The sequence below is a fragment of the Myotis brandtii genome, unplaced genomic scaffold, assembly GCF_000412655.1.
Source record: "Myotis brandtii unplaced genomic scaffold, ASM41265v1 scaffold612, whole genome shotgun sequence".
NCBI lineage: Eukaryota > Metazoa > Chordata > Mammalia > Chiroptera > Vespertilionidae > Myotis > Myotis brandtii.
Window position 1 is genome coordinate 3,234,860 of NW_005370328.1, and position 20,007 is coordinate 3,254,866.

At 37.7% G+C, this 20,007-nt stretch overlaps 1 long non-coding RNA gene across 1 annotated transcript; it reads left to right on the plus strand.

The window, feature by feature from the left end:
- The first annotated feature begins 6,362 nt into the window (after positions 1-6,362).
- Positions 6,363-17,490, plus strand: LOC106723633. Its single transcript, XR_001359344.1, has 3 exons — positions 6,363-6,412; positions 9,423-9,424; positions 17,477-17,490. It is a non-coding gene; the product is annotated as an uncharacterized LOC106723633 (long non-coding RNA).
- Positions 17,491-20,007: the final 2,517 nt, after the last annotated feature.

Genomic DNA, 20,007 nt, shown 5'->3' on the forward strand with positions numbered 1-20,007 from the left:
TAAAGCTATGTCCTTATCTATTGTGCAATACGTTTGCAGTTTAGTTATTCAGTTTTGCAACATAACATTTTGGTGAACTTTTAGGTCAACAGAGCATTTTTCGGTTAAAGCTAATGCTAAGCTGTGTATTTTATTCTAGAGAAAGCCAAAAGACTTTTGCCCAAAAGGAAAGGTGACATTTCTTTTTGTTCAGTCTGCTAAAAATGCCACACAAGCTCGAGTTTTAATCCATGTCAGTGAGTGATGCACGGAGTGACTTTTTAAATGTAGCATTTTATTGCTGCAGAAAGAAAAAAATAGCATTTTCTTTCAATAAGTCTAGGCAGCTATGTAATGCGTTAGCTATGGAGTTGAGTTTTCACACATATTTGTTGGTTGTGCTGTATGAAATTTCCATTCTGCACTTGCTGTCTGTTTAAAATATCAGCTATAAACACTGAAGGGCAGGTGTAGAAATGGCAGCCCGAGACCTCATTCCCTCGTGTACAAGGGTACTTCACACTGCAGTGCTTCGCATAACCTTAAAAATCCAGAATTTAAATTCTGCTTCTAGGTCTATTTCATCCTTAAATACAAGTTAGTGAACTATATTCTAGCAAGTTAAACATACAGTATGGGGGACCATTTTATGTCATACTAGAGGCCTGATGCACGAAACTCATGCAAGGGGCTCGGCCCTCGCAGCCCCGGCTTCTTCCGGAAGGTCGTTTGGCTGTCCAGTCTAATTAACATATTATATCTTTTATTATTATAGAAAATTATCACACTACATAGTTGTCATAATTCTGTAACTAAGAGTAAATAAAAACATGTTTATGTTGAGTCCTCACATGTCATTGCACAAAATAGTTTTCTAATTATTCTATTTGTACAAGAAAGATTTATCTTTGGCATTTCAACAACTTACAAATATTGAAATTATTAGTGAAAAAGTTTTATTTCCCAGCTAGGACAAACAGCTTTACTTTAGATGGGAAGATTCCACAAACATAACTGTATACATTCTCATACTATATAACCCTTATAGACCATTAGATTTTTTATTTTCCATTTTATAAATTTTTCTTGTCAATATTGTAGCAAAGTCATTAGAAATATTATGAAATTTTTCCTGTAATCCTGTATATCATTTACCACTAAATTAATTTCTCATTATTGGTATTCATACTTTTGCTTAATATTGTCCTGCTAAGTTTCTAAGTGACATTTACTTGTGGTGAACTTCCCTCATATTTTTAGTCAATCCTCCTCTACATCCCCATCCTTTACATGATAAAACTTTCACAATCCTATTTCCTAAAAGTTTTTTTGTCGCCTCTCAGTCTTGCTCCTTCATCCTGTATTTTCATATCCAGCCAGACAAAAGCAATCACTTCCAAATTCTTTCACCAGATTCCGATACCTTACTCATTAAACTTATAGTTCCTTGAAGTAAATTTTTTTTCCAACTTGTTTCCAGTGGCTTCATGGATGGTTTGGAAAATTGTTCTCTCATGTGAAAAATTATTCTTAGCATTTCTATTAATTTCTCCTTTCTTATTTAAAAATGTATATAAGATGATTTAAAGAATGTCAGTGATTAGAAGTGCTCCTTCAGATTTAGATTGTGTATACTTTTGTTGGTGACTGACTATTTTAAGATAGAAGGATGTAATAATATTATGATATACAGGCCAAGCAGAAGAACTATAACCCGTACACTCAATTACTAAGCATAAATCATTTTTACATTCACTATAACCATTATCTCTTGAAATCAATTTCAATTTCAATTAAGAAAAGAAAGACTTTCCCTCAAAGACAGTAGTGAAACAAATTAGAACATATTCAATATATTAACTAATATCTTTAGGGATGCAAAAAGGTCTTACAAAGCGTCAGTGGCAATGTTTTAAGTGATTCGAGATGTTAAATTGCCAACATTAGCAACAACAAGTCTATTGGCTTAACCTTTTAAAAATGCTAGTAGTATTTTATTATTTGTCATCTGGCCGAGCCGATTCCTGAATTGACTTGTTAGTGATTATAGAAGGCAGTCAGGCAGCAGGTGCTCTGTTCCCCCGCTTCCCTCGAATGCCATCCCTCTGCCATCCTGTGAACTTCTGAGCGCTGGCATCATAGTCGGGCCTTCATCTCTGAGAGGCCCAGGGCAGAGAATGACTATGAACATTGTGATCCACTTTAAACTTAAAGCTTCACTTATTAAATATCATCATTGGCAAAATGCCACTTAGCTATCTGGAAGTCCCCAGTCCAAGATACTGTAATATGGATTTTATATTTTTTAATATCATTGATCAAACACGTACAAATTCCCTAATAATACACTGGCACATTAAACACTTGATAATTGATAAACGCTCTTGGATTTCTATGCTATCCTGAGGACCCAGTTAAGTTTCTTGTGGTTGGGGAAATCTAATAATAGCTAAGGATAAATCAGGGCAAATCTGTTGGCAAACAAAAGTGAGACCCAATAATGTGACTCAGACCTAAGACAAGAGTGCACACTTGGAAAACCAAAACTGTGTTGTCTACGAAGTTAGCCTCTTAAGGTCAAGCCCCAGACAGGTGCTCTCAAAGGAATGGACATAAGCGGACTTCCCTTGTATGAGCAGGTCACACACCCATAGGTGTGTCTCGCTGTAGCTGGTGGATTGATTGGGGGGAAGAGAGCGTATCTGTGCAGCTCACACACAAAACATGATAGCAGTTGTCACTGGAGATTGACAGAACAGAGAAGAGAAAGATAGTACCATTTAGAACTTTAGCATCACAAATATTGCATTTGGATGCACGTTGGGAGTAGTGCTACCACCTATTCCTGATGTTTCCTTTGTTTTAGAGAAATGTTACAATAAAGGAGTAAATACTTGGCAAGGTACATTGGAGGGGGGCATCCATTGGGATATTTTCAGTTCAGGTCCTTCCTCTGTCTCGTTGGAAGTCATGCTTGCTGGCAGTAAATACATATTCCATTTTCCTCCTTTGTGGGGCAGGCTCCACTTGGTGAAGTAACCTGGAATTTTAGGATGCTGGGCATTGAGTATGGCATTCTGAGGGTGTAGCTCTATATAAACTATTAGCCATGTTTGGCAGTTCAGATTTAGCAATATTAAAATTGATGTTTCTGTTGTACATATGCCTTTGTTTCTTTGTTTTGTGTTACCTACAAGTGGTTCAGGATTGAGATAGAAAGAATTATATATTGGACCTGCACAATATTTATTGGTTCCTTCAAATTTTACTATAAAGGAAGAGGATATTAAGAGAATACATCAACCTCTTTGGAAGATAAGAATCAAGCATTATGTAAGGTACCTTAAAATAATGATGACGCTAATAGAATACATTAGATCCCTTTAATTAGAAAATATTAACATTAAAACTTCTGATTATCATCTCTGAAAGTCTGATCTTTTAATAAGACCTTGGTTTAACTTGTAAATTATAGTTAGATATCACTATTTACTTTTCTAGGGTTTTGATAATTCAAATATGTTGTGATTATTTTTCCAGAGAAGGCATTTCTATGAGAGTCTTGTGCTCTCTTGAAATTATGAACTTGATGGAGGTTATGCAAGTCAGAGATGTGGTGAGGATGAACGCAGGGCGAACATATCAGCTTGTCAGGTTTCCATCTGGCTGATAGTATGAGGACAACAGATCTGTTAAGGCAGACACTTTCCTGACAAGCTCTTTAATTAGAATTACGATCATCTTCCCAGAAATGATCCTCAAAATAAATCGTCTACTGTAAACAGATGAAAATGAATACTTTATCTCTTCCCACATCTAAAATAAAAGACCAAAGACAAAGTGTCTTAGAAACATGGTTATTTTCAAAATGGAAATGAGGGAGAAACAGTCAACATTAGATAAGGGTCATGTTTGATGGGAAGTGTTGGATTTAATTTTTGTTTTTCCACTTTTTAAAAAAAGATTTATGTAGGTGACTAAATGATAGTTTCTGTCACAAACGGTCATTGAGCAGGTATTTTATTCACAATATCTCTATTTCAGGTGATTCAATTTTTAAAAATTGAGTATAATGTAGCACAAAGTTAGGTCATGTTGTAATGTAAGGTATCATAATTGGTTTTATATCTATATTTGGTATAGAGTAACCTTGGGAAATGCTTTAATCTCTTTCAAGGCCATTTCCTGGTATATAAGTCATGGACAATATTTTTTTTCATAAAGACACTTTTTCCAAATAAGGTAATTATGTGGATCTTTGGGGGTGGGGACATTTTTGAGACTATCCAACAGGAAACCACTTTGGTAACTGGCAGTTTCTTATTTAGTTAAATATATACATACAAACATATACCTACCCTGTGACCCATCAGTTCTACTCCTAGGGTTTAATCTGAGAGAAATCAAAACATATGATCCTAAAATAGTAATAGAAGAATGGGTAAATGAATAAACACATACATGCGCACATACACATTTTTTGGGGGGGACATCTTGTACTTAACCACAGAGTTCCCATTTCTCATTTTTAAATGGGTAGAACTTGAGTTTGCAGCCATGTCTTCATTGCGTGTGGCTTAGGGGCTATTAACCATTCCCATCCCCCATCCCATACTTCAGGGCTGAGGGACTGCCATTTTACTTCCAAAATTCTAGTTCTTGTATAGAAATCACCCCTCCCTCAAAAAAAAAAAAAGAACAACACACACACACACACACACACACACAAACACCCACCATGTATATGTGGTTTCCATGTGCCACTCTTGGTTTAAGAAAGGGTTACTATGACCAAGGTAATTAAAGGGCTAAAGATATAAAACATTGATGTAAGAAAGCTAAACAGGACCCATTTCTTTGCCATGAGAAACTGAAGGCACAGGGTTGAGAAGCAGAAAACAGCAGAGTGGCAAGGAAGTTTTTTTTTTTTTTTTTTTTTTTAACATGTCTGGGTTTTGAGAACTAAAGAGAGAGGAGTAGGAGCTGGAAACTTTTCAAAATGTAGATTTGGATCCGCTATAGAAATGGACCAATTTTCCCACTGGTAACCGTTCTGCAAATCTGTGGGACTGGTGGGGATTTCTTTCCATGTCAGTGGTAGAGTTCTCACTTTAACAAGCCAGGGAGATGCAATTTAAAATCACATGCAATTGTGGATTTCATTATGCATGTCTCCATCAGGTGAAATAGACACAGCACAGGCTGTACGGGAACAGGACAGTGTGCCCGACCTTCACAGATACAATAATGTTGTACACATTCCAAAGAGCTTTAAAGAAAGCACCAGAAATCTTATGAATTTGGGCTTTTAGGTGGAAGTCGTTATGTCCTAGACCAAAAGGGCAAAAATGCTTTTACCTTCTCATCTCTTGACTCCAAAAGCAGTTTATAGCAAGCTTATGTATATCTAGGGACAACAATGACACCTTAATATTTTAGGAGGACCAGCAATTGTAATCATAAGATTATAGAAACCTTCCCCTCCCCTGTACTTTATCATGAAAATACAAGGGCTCCATTATGAGAATGTTGGAAAGTGAAAGAACCATGAGCCATGGATTTTTTTCCTCTGAGGAGCTATAAGAAGGGAAACAGAATGGACACAGGCAGAATCGGAAGCCTTTGTCACCTATACAGCAAACACTGCACAAAGCTCAATTTCTCCACCAGATGATCATACATCCTCCCACCAGAAGCCTTCATATCTAGTTCCCATGACCCTGCCGAACATGTCCAGCTTTCAACAAAAATTACAAGGCACGTGGAAAGGCAAGGAACATACACAGTCTGTAGAAAGAAAGAGATTTCTGTTTTTAATTTATAATTTCATAAATTAAAAATTAGAATAGAAAACAGATTAGAATAGAAAATTTGTATTAATAATCTAAAATGTGAGGAGACATAAACATGTGAAGTATACACATTTTTTTTAAATATATATTTTATTGATTTTTTACAGAGAAGAAGGGAGAGGGATAGAGAGTTAGAAACATCGATGGGAGAGATCGATCAGCTGCCTCCTGCACGCCCCCCACTGGGGATGTGCCCGCAACCAAGGTACATGCCCTTGACCGGAATCGAACCTGGGACCCTTCAGTCCGCAGGCCGACGCTCTATCCACTGAGCCAAACCGGTTATGGCTCTTTTCTTTTTTATATTTATTGTTGAAAGTATTACATATGTCCCCTTTTCCCCCCATTGGCCTCTCCCATCCACCCCCCAACCCCCACTCCCCACCTGAGGCCTTCACCACCATATTGTCTGTGTCTATGGGTTATACATATTTGCATATGAGTTCATTGGTTGATGTCTTCCCCACCTCCCTTCCCTGACTTCCCTCTGAGGTTTGACAGTCTGTTCCATGCTTCTATGTCTCTGGGTCTATCTCACTCATATGTGGAATTTAATGACCAACAGAAACTGATAAACAAAAGTATTTGTATTCTTTATAAGCTATGATTGGGGCCCAGGGCTCTCAGCAGAACCACACTCCAGTTGAACTTCTGTTCCATGAGCAGAGACTGGGCAAGAGAAGGGAACTTCCTCCCACCTTTTGGAAGTGGCCCAGAACTAAACCTCAACAGCACGTAGCTGGGTACAGGTGCAGGATGGGAGCTGCTGATGGCCTGCACCTCCAGGCTATCGTGGTCTGACTGGGACTTGGGCGTAGAGGAGAGGAAGCCATGAGTTCTTGGCTGTGTCGTTCTAATGGAGTTCCTGTCTCACTGAGATGAGAGGGGTCAGTCGGTACAGTTCTAGATTCCAATACAGTGGGACACAGGGACTCATTGTGGAGTGATGGAAACACTCTAAATCTATATTGTGATGAATTATATATTACAATGGTTGAACTTTAAGTTATGTAAATGAAACCCCAATAATGCCATTAAAGACTTAATTTTGCAATGTGCCCATGCTTATGTGGCTCTAGATTTTACAAAGCTCATAATCCCAATAGGGGAATGACCACTTAGCAGTCTCCTGAGTCAGTTTGAAAGGAGGTGAGTATTGTGCCTTTTTTATATCCTCAAAAGTGATTTTACAGACTTACTAACAAAAAAAAGCTCGAATTTCCAAAAGAAAATATTAACGCTACAGATAAATTCTACCCTCTGATCTCTCTTACTGCTCTTTCATCCCCATGTGTCAACTATAATAAACCAGAATTTTCAAAGAAAATAGCAAACTTCAAATTCCCATTCTTAAAAGTTTACTTTCCCTTACCTTCATTCACTATTTTCAAAACTCCCCAAATGGCGTTCGACTAAAATAAAAGTAAATGCATCTGTCAGCAAAAGAATCTTTTAGAGATGAGTGTTTCAGGATAGTTTGAAGTTTAGTAGACAGTCTTCATCACTTGGATTAATGCATAGATAATAAAATTTCTCTGCTATTTATTTCATTTCATTTTTGTGGCCTTGTGTTCATTTTACTAGAATAAAAAAATTAATATTTTTATTCTTAGTATATTAGGAAAAGTCACTGATCTGGGGAATTCTGTTTATACTAGTTTCTGAGTCTATGTGTGGTCAACAGGTAGAATATGCCTCATTGGTTCTCAATACTTATGTATAAGCTTCGTAACCTGAATATGGGGCACTTTAATGTAAATTTCAGACATTGCAACATTGTCTCAGGTGGAAAAGGGGTAGATGAGGACACAACTAGACATAGAATGGCTCTGGAGATTATTAGCCTTACTTGGATTAGAGATAGTAAGAGCTCTATGCTTGGGAGCGCAGGGGGATGCTGGTAGAGAAGTCCCTGGAGGTCAGGGTTTAGCTGATGAGGGGTCTCAGTGTCAGATTAGCGGCCAGGGGTGGGCAAACTTTTTGACTCGAGGGCCACACTGGAGGTCAGAGCTTAGCTGATGAGGGTAGTCTCAGTGTCAGATTAGCATCTGGGCTACTAGAAAGAGAAGGCAAAACAAGTGAATGAGCAGAAACAGTTTGGAAAGCCAACGCAATCTTGAGAAAGAAGAATAAAGTCGGGGGCATCTCTTGTACAGTGAAAGGACTCATAACAAAGCAAAGGCCTTGGAGTGGTTATTACAATCAGAGCACCAAACAGTATTTGAACCTCTGCAAGGGAAGTTGTCTTAGTACTTCACCTGAGGTGTTAACCGAGGGCGTCTTCATTCCCTCTGGCTTGGTCAGCGTTGAGTCATGGCAGTCTTCCACTCTGGAAGATGGACTACTAGGGGATGGCCTACCCTGGCTGCTGAATAAAGCCTCCACTGGTGGCACAGGGACAGGGGAGCTCGGCCAGGTAGTCTCTGTCAGGTGCCTTAAAAAATCCTTCTAAAAGAGGTGTTTCAAGCTTTTATCTCGGCAATGCTTTAAAACGGCGCCTGGGGTATATAAAGCACAGATACTTTCTTAAGGTTGAATTGCATTAGCTTGAATTAAAATAGTAGATATCATGGAGGATAAGCTTGCAAGAATATCTCCTCTTTTATTGCGATTCCTTTCTAATGCATTTTTTTCTTTCTCATCTTATTAAATATGAGCCGGCGGTAAAGTACTTTTTGATCTTCACTTCTTATTCTTTGAACACCTCAGTTCTCCTTTATTGCCCCCCTAAGGTCCAGTCTCACATATTAAGTAAAGTGAAAGTGACATTAAAGCCAGGGAAACACATCTTGTCTTATTTATATTTAGTATTTCTATTCTTACCTTCAAGAAAAAAAAAGTATGTGAATGAGAGCATCTCCTTTTAGTCTTTCTAACGTACTCACTGAAGTTTTGCAATATTTTATCCTTTACATATTGATATGAACACATACATAACGAGCACACCTTTAAGACTTTCTAATTTAAAATCTTATTTCAATTTGTCTTAGTATTTTTAACATGTCTGAAGAGTAAGTCTTATGTTAAATGCAGGCTTTTGGGGTTATAGACATTATCAACTTTGTACCATTAGGAACAAGAGTAATTGTAGGGTGGGGATTGAATGATAGTTAAAGAGGATTTTTGTGTGTGTGTTTGTTTGTTTTTTTAATATACACCAAGTTAGCAGATACAAACAGTTATCCATGAGATAGCATGCTGCCTTTAAATATCACACCACTAAAATATACATCCCACTGTAAATAATGATTCTATTAAAAGCAATTTGAAATTTGTATTTAACCTATTAAGGGAAAAGAAAACTAAAAATCAGATATTTATTTTGACTAGCATAAAATCAGAAAACTTTACTTTTGCCTATCACATAGGAATGCTTCTATTTATTGTTACATTACATAAAATTTTAGAGCTTATAGGCCTTGGGTTTTCTTAATTTCAACGCCTTCTTTTTACAGGTCAAATCCAGGATATTAAAATCCCATCAAGGTTGAGAAAACTGCCCCAAATCAGAGTTAGTTAATTACCTAATGATATGAACTGAATTAATGTGGTGTTTTTTTTTTATTTAAACAAAGCCCTAAAAATCATTAGATGTTGTGGTAAATGTGTGGGAAGAGGTGAACTATGTCTGTTTACAGCCAGCACAAAAGACCTCTTCATAAGAAAACACCATTATTAAAAAATGTCTTAATGAGGAGGTCAGGGCAGATGTGGAAAGCTGGAAGTATGTGTGGGTAAGAAATGAGCATCAGAAACACACAAGCACATGCACACACACACATGCACATGCCCACACCCATATACAAAGCAGATTAGGCAGGATTTGTGGGGTTTTCAGGTTTTGTTGCTTTGAATTCAAACTGATAAAAGAAATCTGAGTTAAATCCTTAGCGGCAGAGAAAGGGAGACAAGAAATGAGCCAGAAAGAGAGGGTGTAAATCTGAAAATCTGAGGCTTTTGTGAAAGTTCAGGGAATGCTCCGTGTTGAGAAAGAATATTAAGAACATGGATATTGAGTGCTCAGAGTAAATGTATGCCTAAGCCCGTGGTTGGCAAACTGCGGCTCACGAGCCACATGCGGCTCTTTGGCCCCTTGAGTGTGGCTCTTCCACAAAATACCACGTGCGGGTGCGCACGTACAGTGCGATTGAAACTTCGAGGCCCATGCTCAGAAGTCGGTATTTTGTGGAAGAGCCACACTCAAGGGGCCGAAGAGCCTCGTGTGGCTCGCGAGCCGCGGTTTGCCGAGCCGCAGTTTGCCGACCACTGGCCTAAGCAATGAAGCCTGCCTCCTACCCACACGTGCACACAATTATTTTATTTAAAAACACAGTCAGGAATGGGACATGTAGTGCAGCGGCTTGGGTTTCTTTGATTTTAGAACCTAAGTGCCTGGCTCACATTCTTTCTCCACCGCAAACACAATTCCATGGAGACTGTTACAGATTTCACCACAGATGCCCCATCTCTGGCTCCGGAGTCTAAAAAGAAAAAATACTTGGAAAATCAAGTTATCTGATCAGAGGAGATAATCAGGCACAGCTGTTTTGGGACCAGACAACCTCAAGTGGACAGTTGCTAACGCTGCGTTTCTAAAATAGCAGTTCATGACTTACCTGAAACTTACAAGACGCTAGCAAAGTGCACATGGATGTAAACTACATCCTAAGGGGAGAGTTGGGCGTCTCTAAATGAATTTTTAAGAGGATTTTTTAAGTTTAATTTTTCCCATCACCCTTTATCTAAACCCTCTATGCCCTCTACCACTTCCACCCGTCCCCTTCCCTGTTTCCCACGGTGGGTTAGGAAAATGCATCCATGCATATATAATCTAGTATATTTTCTGTATACATTGGAACAATTACCTATTTAAAAAACCACAACACCTGCAATGTCTTAAAAATATAAAAATATGCCTGGACCATTCTGATTTGCTTATGCAATGACGAAGAAATACATTTTATTAGGAAAGTTGGGTGTAAATGATACAAGACATTGCCCCTTACTCAGGAAACTGACTTTACTGATTATGCCCAATGATATGGAAAAGAAGAAAGAACAAAGGGAATATTAAAGCATAAAAAAAGGTGAACTACCAAACAACCTTGCAATCTCATGTTTTCAAGGCTGTCCCTTACTGTCACGACCCTGCCTTCTTACCTCCGATGGAGTCAACACTTGCTTCTCTGCCCACCAGTCATCAGTAGGCGCATGCAATGAACCACATGTACTCATAACTGATTTCAGTCTTTTGCATTTTCATCTCTCTAACTATTGTGAAAAACACCAGAGGCATATCCATTCCAGTCGTTCCTATTAACCATTAATAGGTACCTGCTTCCTTTAGTCTCCACTCCCTACACGAGTGGGCTGTATCCTTGATCGAGGATAGATGGTTTTTGATCTTCCATGTAAAATATCTCATGGGGCTTACTTAATTAACGCTCAAATTAAACAACATTTATCTTTGGAGGTACACTTAGCAAGTGAAATGACACCAGCCGTCCTCAATCAACAAGAATTAATAAGATACAACCATTAAGTATCTTAATTAGAAAACCTCCCGAGGCTGCTAGCGTGTGAAAGTTGATGCTGGCCCAACAACCATGCAGAAGCAAACAGCTTAATAACGTGGACAACTTTCACTTGAGGACATCAGAAAACAGTGTTTTTCTAGATACCTGGAAACAGTGATTTTTACCTTCTCTTTTTCATATTTCTATTTATCTTTTTTGCTGTGTTTTTCTTCTCACTAATTGACTAAAGCAGAGATTTTGTATTTGAACTCCAGGTGTTATTTTGCAAGCTATTACTAAAAATTTCCCATTGGTTTTTACCTAATTTTTTTTTCTATTAGGGTCCCATCTAGGATGTCACCTTACATGATGTTGTTATGTTTCTTAGGCTCCTCTTTCTGTGACAGTTTCTCAAACTACCCTTAGTTTTTGTTGTTGTTGTTTTAATTAAATTTTTACTGTTGAAAGTATTCCATGTGCCCCTCTTTCTCCCCCATTGGCCCCTTATAGCTTGCCCCAGTCCTCCACCCCAGGTCTTCACCCTATTGTCTGTGTCCATGGGTTATACATGTATTCATGCAAGTTCTTTGGTTTATCTCTTCCTACCCACTGCCCACCTCCACCTTCCCTCTCAGATTCTTTCCTTGTTTTTGATGACCTGGTCAGATATTTGTGGAACATCCCCCAGTTGGGATTTGTCCGGTTGTGGTGTGTGTGTGTGTGTGTGTGTGTGTGTGTTTTCGTGATTAGACTGAGGTTATAGTTTTGAGGGAACTCCACCTTCCCTCTCAGATTCTTTCCTTGTTTTTGATGACCTGGTCAGATATTTGTGGAACATCCCCCAGTTGGGATTTGTCCGGTTGTGGTGTGTGTGTGTGTGTGTGTGTGTGTGTGTGTGTTTTCGTGATTAGACTGAGGTTATAGTTTTGAGGGAATAAGATTAGAGGTAAAGTTTTATTCCCATAACGTCCCATCGAGGGTAGCTATTATCAACCTGATTTATCACTGTTGATGTTCACTTTGAACACCGGGCTAGTGTTCCTCAGATTTTTCCACTTTAATTTAAAGTTACTATTTTCCCTTGTCCACACCATGAACTTTGGAAGGAAACCACTGTACAACCCACACTGCGAAGTGGGAGTTAGGCTCCATGCCTTTGAGGCCAGAGTTGCTATGAAAATTACTTGGAATTCTACTGAATGGGGGATTTTTGTCCATGCTCGGTCATGTATTTGTGTTTTAAAATATTGTATATACTAGTAGGAATTGATGGATGTTAATGTTAAAATCGGGTTATGAACCAATTCTACTTTATTTATTTTGTTGTTCACTCGTTCCAGCTTTGGCGATTGGGTCTTCCTATAGTGAGATCCTATTTGCCCTTGACATACATCATTGCCATATTTCAATTGCCACTGTTCTCAGTCCTTTATTACTTTCTGATGCTACAAGTTGCTTCAGGCTACTTTTGTGTATTTGTCTGCTCCAGTCCTAACATCAACCATTCCTCCACAGAGATTTGCCTCCTTTTTTGGGGGAAAAAATTGTATTAGAAACTAACATATGTGTTCTAAATGTGCTCGCTTGGATGTCAGTGTTTCTAGAAACTTTCAGTAGAGCAAAGGAATAGATGTGGGTATAATAACCCTTTTATATGCATGTCTATAAACACTTCATGTAAACCTGTACCTATATTAGGATAAACATGAGTTCATACTGACGTCTCCAACTGTAATTAAACATCATGTGGATCATTCTAGCCTTTCCTTCTCGCTGCTCTGTAATTTCCCACTCAGAGTAAGAATAGCACTTCCAAGCACTGGCGTTCCATTGATTTAATTATTTAATTTCAGTATACAAATATAGCCTTATCAGAATATTCAATCCATACTGCTTCAGGATACAGCTCTATCAATGAGTGTATAGAGCTTGCGTAAAGGTTTCACCTTTAGTCTTATTGATTCCTCTGATTTCCAAAGGTAGTGAGTTCAGCAAGTTTTCCCTCACCCCGCTCAGTGAGAATGTTTGAAACATTTACAGCAAGAACAGAATACCCAGAAATAAACCTGCTCACCTATAGTCAACTAATTTTTGGCACAGGTACCAAGAATACGGAATGGATAGTGTCTGAAATTAATGGAGTTGAGAAAACTGGATATCCGCATCTAAAAGAATGAAAGTAAAACTGTGTCTTACATCCGTATTTTATGCACAAACCTGAAACCTTAAACTGCTAGAGGAACACATGAGGAAAAAGCCCCTTAGTGTTGACCTTGGCAATGATATTTGGATATGACACCAAAAGCTCAGCAACAGGGCAAAACTAAACAAGCGGGACCATATCAAACTAGACTCTCTGCTCAGCACAGGAAACTATGAATAGAATGAATGTGCAACCCACAGAATGGAAGAAAATATTTCCAAACCATATATCTGATAAAGAGTTACTATTCTTGCCAGAACCGGTTTGGCTCAGTGGATAGAGCGTCAGCCTGCGGACTCAAGGGTCCCAGGTTCGATTCCGGTCGAGGCCATGTACCTTGGTTGCGGGCACATCCCCAGTGGGGGGCATGCAGGAGGCAGCTGATCAATGTTTCTCTCTCATTGATGTTTCTGGCGCTCTATCCCTCTCCCTTTCTCTCTGTAAAAAATCAATAAAATATATTTTTAAAAAAAGAGTTACTATTCAAAATATATAAGGAACTCTTTTATATGCTTATGTTGTCTTTGGAAATAGTTAACTGCATATAAACCATGATGGCAAGACATTAAAATAAACTTAAACCTGTAGAAGCCCAAATACATGTTTACATATTGAGGGGCACACATTTTTTTTAAAAAGGTCTTTTTAGTACTAATATGAATGATGTTTTACATACTTAATTAATTTTCTATGAAGACATTTAAGTAGGAAAGACATGATTCACAGTTGCTTTATTTGGCATAATGAGCAATAGAAAATCATTTTCAGTGGGTGCTGTGAAATCTGTAGCATATCAAAGACAGAAATCCTATGGTTTTCTTATACACTATGATTCTTCAAACTGCCTGGAAATGTTTTTCCGAATACACCATTAGTTACTGGTATGAAGGAGCACTTGTTTTCCATTTTTTCCTCATTCATAACCAGCTTGTATCACACAATCGATTTCTGCAGGAGAAGCTCACTGCTGAGTAAGCCCGCTTGGATGTAATGGCACAGTTCGAACACTGTTCTGCAGCTCAATTCAATTTGTAATACATGTATTTCCCACGGCTTGGGAAATTCCAGAGTTTCCATCTATTTTCTCATGCAGAAAGATTGTTGTGATATTTAAGACATCCCACATGTTAAGTTAAATCATCACAGTACACGTTGAATGATAAATGGAAGCGAAACCACGTCTTCTGCAGCCTTGACTAATCACACGGGGTGATGTGCCATACAAATGGTTTGCAGATCACGCTACTAAGAGCTTATTTCTTAACAAATTTCTCCCTGGTACTAGAGAAGCTGATACGAACCAACTCAGTCTAACATCCTTTGCATTTGGCAGGATTAATCTCAGTGAATGATTTGACATTATATTATCAATGAATTAATCTTTTTAATTCTCCTTCTTGTGGAGAGCAACATAGCATTTGAGAACAACCTATGAGAAAATAATACTTGAGGTTGGCGCAAGTTAAAAATATCAATAACAAAGAAAATTGCTCGGTAATGTGTTTAACAGTATTTATATTTTAAATTGTTAACAGGTCATATTTAAATATCTTCTCTATACAGTGAAATAAGAAAAAGTCATGAATAAGCAGAGTAGATAAGGAAGAAAGCTAGACTTTGCCAAGTTAAGATTTTTAAAGGCATATCTCATGAATATGGGTAAATGCAAGTATGTTGTAAATAGCTCCATTTATTTTAAATAGAACCTAAACCTTATTTCAATGAATGAATTTTATATGAAATGTGTATTAATAAATTTAGGTATATTTATGTCACGGGGCAAATATTATAAATATTAAGATGAGGTGATGATGTTCATTAAGCTGAGTTTGCTTTCTTAAATATTGTATTAGCTTGAATGTTGCTCTTCATATCTGCCTGTTTTTATTAAGCCCTTACAAGCATATTTCTATTTTTAATCTGTAATTATAGCGTTTAACCTATATATAATATATATTTCAAGTAGTTGGGTTTTTAAAATTTATTTCATTTTACATCATTTAAGCCATTTGTGTCACATAGAATTATACTAATGCATGTCATATAAAATTATTCTCCTCAATTAATAATCATATTAAATCTTCTCCTAATCACATATTTGAAAATTATGTCCCTAAAATTCAGAAAATTTTAGGTATCCTTTTACAGATATTATTATCTTATCAAGATATGACACACAATTTCCAGTTTGCTTCATAGTGCAGAAAAACAGGAAATTTGTGGTAATAAAATTATTGAACACAACTAGATTCTAGATCAATTCCTTTTCTTGGTTAAATTCAATAATTACTGTCTCTGAAAAACTGGTTATTATCAGAAATACTGTATTAAGGCACCAAAGCAAATGAGGGTTTGGAGTTTCAATTTTCAGATTAGACAGCGAGTTCCTGATGTGTGAGGAAGAGGAACTAGTACAGGGAAGTTTGTAATGATACCATGTGGTCACATCACTTCAACTGCAATGAATGACCTACATTTCTCACTCATGTCCTGATGCTACTTGTACAGGCTGTAAAGTCCTGGGAGAGAGAGTCTGCTTGGTGAAGAAGGCATAGGTCAGCCCTGGCCAGGGTGGCTTAATTGGTTGAATGTCATCCCATGCCGCTAGATGGATCCCCAGTGAGGGCACCTGCCCGGGTTGCAGGCTGGCTCTCCAGTAAGGGGCATGCAGGAGGCAGTCCATGGATGTTTCTCTCTCCCTCTCCCTGTAAAATCAATTAAAAACATATTTAGAAAAACAGAAGGCATGGGTATGTACAACTCCACCTGTATTGGGGATGCCGGGAAGAAAAAAAAAATTGACCCTGTATGCCAGTAATTTCCTCACCAATACTGTGCACAGCAGAGTAGAGGGAATCTCCCAGAATGAAGCTGGCAAATGTACAATGCCACAATTAGAAATTCAAGCAGCTGAATAATACTAAATCCCATTTAAAAATGTGCAGAGTGTTTGGAAAACTGAAATCAATATTTTGAAGTGTCAGTATATATTATTCAAGGCAGCACAAGTGTAAACGTATCAAATTTGAGGTCAGGCCTTAGTCCAGTGGAGCATTTTTCTGCAATAAAAGGGAAGGAAGAATTAAGTGAATATTTGGAGGAGACATTGAGTTATAAATTCTCAGTATGTTAATCATGGCGTTGTCTCAACAACAGAAGCCAGATCAGCTGTATCTAAGTCTTGCCTGGATTTAAGTTTGAACTTCCTATTACAAGGGGATGAACTGCACGACTAGAATTAGCAGGTCCCCACTCACTGGCCCCATCACGCAGAAAAGTAGCAAAATGAAAAGATTATCCTGCTCTATCAGATTCTGATATGCTCTAATAGGCCTGATCTCCCGTATACAGATAAGATTGGGATGTGATAGAGTAAGTGGAGAGTTGCAATGTTACCTCGAAAATTCTTACTGAAATAGAATGCTAAATTTGATTAGGAACTGAAATGTAATTTAGAGCTGAGCAACTGGAATTGGAAATCTGTTTTGTCCATGTGTATCAGGTAATTATAAAATGTTTTCTTTTTTAAAAATATGTTTTATTGATTTCAGAGAGGAAGGGAGAGGGAGAGAGAAAGAAACATCAATAATGAGAGAGAATCATGGATTGGCTGCCTACTGCACGCCCCCCACTGGGGATCAAGCCCACAACCTGGGCACATGCCCTAACCTGGAATCGAACCTTGACCTCCTGGGTCATAGGTCATCGCTCAACCACAGAGCCATGCCGGTCGGGCGTAAAATGTTTTCTTAATTTAAGACTATGCTCATTTTTCTCAACACTCTTAATATAATGGTAACAATTTTGTGACAAAAGTGCAAATTTTTTTGATGCAGCATCTTAGGATGGACTTAACTGTTCATTGTGTGGAGAGCAATAGGTCCTGGAAGAGGGTGTTCAAGCAAGAGAAGACACCAAACAATAAGAGATCCAGAGACAGTTTCTCTGCAGTTAGATATTACATATGAGATTATTTCCAACCAGAGTGTTAGTTTACTCAACACCCACTTTTCTTTCAATGTCACTTCAAAGTTCATTTGATAGAATATTGATGAGTGATGCCACTAAAACAAATTTATTGGATAATATTGTCTAGCTGATAATGTCGTGATATGAAGAAATCAACTCCTCTGTGTTTACGAAAAGGCTGTCTATATTGTGTTAGTCTAACATTAAAATTAGTTACCAAGTTGAAGAGTTATTTGACTTACTCAAAAAAGTAATTACTCATTATTTATAGAAACTCTGAAATACAGCAAATTATATCCAATTACTCAAAAATCAGAATGATGTTGCACAAAATTAATTGTGTCTGTTTTTAGAAACTCCGTGTTGCCTTGCCTAATAAATATCTGAATAGTAAATGAGTAAGAGTTTATAAACTTACATTTCTTAAATTATGATTATATTCAAATGTGTAGATTAGCTTCCAAATATTTTAAATATTGAATATGTAGTCCTTGTAGTTTCTTTTTCCTAAAAATAAGTGATGATAACTTTTTTTATAACAGATTTTTCAACATTTTCATGATGGTTTACTGTATTTTACTGATATTTAAGAATATCATCAATAACATTATAGGGAAGGAACTTCTCAATACGATAAGAATGTAATTCTTCCATTGAAAATTCATGATTGAACGGAATAGAGATGGGATGAAAATGGAGATATGTAAGAAACGTATTCAGGCAAAGTGCAACTATAGCATTAGAAATATAATGAATAATAGAAAACCACCTCTGAATATTTTTCTGATCATTTACTTACTTATTAGAAGTTTCTCTTTTTTTTCTGAGGGAAGCAAATGGGGAAAATACACCTGAAAGAAAAATAGACAAATATAACCATAACTGAATAAAAATAACTAGGTATTTAAATAGTAATCTTATTATTATATTCCAAACATCACAATGATGTCTTATATTGGACAGGAGATGCATTTTCTTTTGTTCTGAAACATTCCACATTATCTAATAGAGAATTTTTTGCTTTACAAACACCCAATACATTATTGCCAGCTGCAGTATTTTCAAAAGATAAAGGACTAGAAACATGTTTCCAGGAACAAGCTCTAAATGTATAGACACCATAAAAGAATTCCAGGCCATAAAACACACAGAACAAAAAAAAGCAGTAAAATGGCTGTTTGCAGGAGTAAAATAGTAGCATTTTATGGATTGGGGACGTTTTACGATCCAGCCTCGTGATAGTCTGTGTTTGGACGGTGTGCAAGCTCTTCAACACCATCGTTTCCATGTCTAAAGCGCTGGCCTGCTCATATGCATGGCTTGCCTCTGCTTTTTATGGACCTCAGCTTATTAGCTCCATTGCTGAAAATGCTGCTTCCGCAGAGTTAGGGTGGTCAGCTTCACCTCGGTGGAAGCCATTGCTTTCATGCCGCGCTTGTATTTAGTGACAGTGTCTCTGCATCAACAAAGAAAGTGGTGAGTTGGCAGCTGCATACTTTTTTCCATTTTATACCTCAGGAAGGAATCTTGAATGTCTAACTCCACCACATCCGAAGTTATTTAAAGATGAAGGGTTGAGGCCTGGCCAGCAGGCGTGGCTCAGCAGTTGAGCATCGACCTAGGAACCAGGAGGTCAGGGTTTGATTCCCCGGTCAGGGCACATGTCCTGATTATGGGCTCCATCCCTAGTGTGGGGCATGCAGGAGGCAGCCGGTCCATGATTCTCTCTCATCGTTGCTGTTTCTCTCTCTCTCTCCCTTCCTCTCTGAAATCAATCAATCAATCAATATATATAGTATATATAATTTATTTTTGTCCTGACCGGTTTGGCTCAGTGGATAGAGCGTCGGAAAGGTCACAGGTTCGATTCCGGTCAAGGGCATGTACCTTGGTTGCGGGCACATCCCCACCAGTGGGGGTGCAGGAAGCAGCTGATCGATGTTTCTCTCTCATCGATGTTTCTAACTATCCCTCTTCTTCTCCCTTCCTCTCTGTAAAAAAATCAATAAAATATATTTAAAAAAAATAAAGATGAGGAAACCAGGGGGCAAGGGATTTACAGAATTTCTTCAAGGTCTCTTTGCTCCCTATGTAGTTTGCCTTGCTCCAAGGTACACTGGGTAAATTCACAGCTAAAAGTAACATACCTCAGACCATACATCATCTACATCGACTAGACTAAACAAAAACATGTGCGAAAAGTATAATTTCATCTTTACAGAATCCCAAAGTTTATTCAGATGGAAAGAAAATGTAGAACCAATTATTTCCAAAATCTTAAATGTTCATATGTAAAAACAGAACCCCAGAAGTGGTAAGAGAGCTGGAAACACACAGCTGTTAGAAATTCTAGAATTATAATCTTAATATATTCACATAAGTGTGTGGCTCTTTGTATCATGGCATATAAGGCCTTTTTAAATGAGTGTATTTAGTCATTATATTAATTAATGAAATGCTCTGAATTTCTACATTTTTCTAATAGCGT